This window comes from Nuphar pumila, unplaced genomic scaffold (genome assembly GCF_984573655.1).
Source record: "Nuphar pumila unplaced genomic scaffold, dmNupPumi1.hap1.1 HAP1_SCAFFOLD_233, whole genome shotgun sequence".
NCBI classification, from domain to species: Eukaryota; Viridiplantae; Streptophyta; class Magnoliopsida; order Nymphaeales; family Nymphaeaceae; genus Nuphar; species Nuphar pumila.
The window spans coordinates 5,001-7,500 of record NW_028323235.1 but is presented as its reverse complement, the minus strand read 5'-3'; positions in this window follow the sequence as shown (position 1 = coordinate 7,500).

The window sequence follows — 2,500 nt, the reverse complement described above, 5'->3', positions numbered from 1 at the left end:
CAACCGACCCCCAACCGATCCACGTTGCCGCGCATCAAGCAGGGGTTGTTATGGCAAATTGCTTTGGATAAACTTGCACAATGTGTATTGATACAAGATCCCCATCGCTACCCGGCACATGGCATAGAGCCAAGAGCAGGCCTGCGCCAAGCGGCCTTGCGGACACCTGGCAAACCATGATAGAGATAGGGGGGATACAGCCGGATACGTTTCCGTCCCCGGCTTGCACCCACCTAAATCAGTTGTCACTCATCAGACTACTCGGCGAGATAGGATCGTGACCATAAGTCACGACTGACTGCTGACTCCGTGGAGACAGCAATTAGCAAGTCCTATACCATCCTTTCGCTGGACCGAGGTTCGCTTTCGCTCTCCTCGAAGATGCGACCTGAGCGCGCCCGTCATATTTGTCATGTAGCATGACCATTTATGACGTCACAAATGGCCAGCAACGTGCAGAAACAACTTCATGATGTCACAGGGTGGTCCAGAGGGTGCTTGCGGCATACAGGCACCTTCATGCACTTCATGGCCACGTAACGGGCGCAAGTTGCGTGCAATCTCGTCTTCGAAAAACAGAGCATGCAGTGCCAGGCACCTTGGTCATCAGGAAACCTTCTCCGGTCAGTCCTCGCGGCGCGAGGAACGCTCGAGCCATCTCCCCAACCCAGATGTAGACAGCACGCAGTGGCCAACATGTCAACACCAAAGCAGCATGTCTTGAAGGAAGAGAGGCACATTGTTTTTCCGGCATTCACATGCAGCAGCACCCAATCCCATGTACCTTTGTGTGTTTTCCGAGTCATGGATAACCCTGACAAGTGAACCCTGCAAGGAACGCTCGAGGCACCTCAACGCCCGATACAGACCGCAAGCACACACCGCCATGCCCAACACCAGATACCTTGCGAAGCATGCAAGACACAGAATTTCCATATTTTCATGCAGCAGCATTCACTCCCATGTACCTTGCATCTCCCGAATCATGGAAACCCTGAACCCTGGGACACACGCGTCAGTAAGCGCGCACCTCAGATGGGCATAGGCATTCCGGTCACCGAATGCCAACGAGCTTCAAGCGTGACAGAGTGGTTCCATGTAAGGTGGTGGTTACTTCGCCTCATGTCATGGAAAAGGGAAGGGCGATGCTTTGCGTTGACGTTACCCAGCGCACACCCGGCACTCACCACCTGTCGCCACCCCAATTGCGCTGCAACGGCGTGGCAAACGTGATGCAAGGACATGCATTTGGAGCGCGAGAGAGTAGCGATTGTGTGCAGGGTGCCTCATGAGAACCTCATCAGGCTGCTTTCTGCCCTGTCATGGTTCACTGGGAATTCATGGTGGTGATCATGTGTAATTGCACAACACCACCGCATGATGATGATGTATCCTTTCACAACACTGCCGCATATACACGGAAATGAAGTTAGGATGATCTAGTTATCCAGCCAAGCTTGGCATGAATACTAGCTGGGCGTTTGTGACACAACATTAGCACGGGCGGAGGCTGTTCCTAGTTGAAGATGCTAGGGTCTAGCACCTTCCTTCTTCGAGGCAAGACGGCTTTTGCAAACATCCCGTCAGCCGTCACAAGTGTGTCTCTGTATCTTTTTACGACGCTACCACATCCACATGGACATTGGCAACTCCAAGAAGTGTCTTGGGTGGCTCAACGCCACAGGGTGAAGAACGCTGGTCAGAACCTTTTGGAGGAACCCAATTCAGACTGAGGAGCACACAACTTGGGCAATCGGGCAGACTGCACTATAACACGTTGTCAACACCAATACGTGAGCTGTGCCAAAAATGCGTGTGCCAAAAACATTTGCTGAGGGCTAAGGGAAACAAGGTGTCGAGGGGATGTCGCGGCGTCTGGCGCGTCCATGAATGGACCAGCTGACAAGCTTCACATGGCAGCAAGAATCACAAACACCACGAATGCACGCAAGCACCGTAGATGATGTGATGCCGCAGATGCTTGGCATGATTGTAAAGTAAGGGGTGTGACGCGCAAAGTGTCCGTGGACAGGGTTGGGAACCCTGTCCGGGCCTGAGGGTGAACCCTACCTAGCCTGAACAGCTGAAGAGCACACAACCCAAGGATGGGCAAAATGCACTGGAAGAGGTTGTAGTCATCAATACGTGAGCTGTGGATGCGTGTGCCACAGTAATTGCTGGTGGCCAAGGGAAACAAGGTTTCGAGGGGAGGTCGCGGCGTTGGGCGCGCTCGTCATGTCCATGAGTGAACCATGGCAAGCTTCATATGTGTTCATAGCATCAAGAATAACAAACACCCCGGAAATGCACGCTGTAGATGTGCCGTTGATGCTTGGCATGATTGGAGCGGCTGGGGTGTGATGGTGAAAGCAACCGTGGGCAGGGTTGTGAACCCTGACCATCCATGCCTGACACAGAACCCTCTCCAAGCCGAGCAGCCCACTCAAGAGCACACAAGTCACATACGGGCACAGTGCACTGGAACGCATCGTGGGTTCAA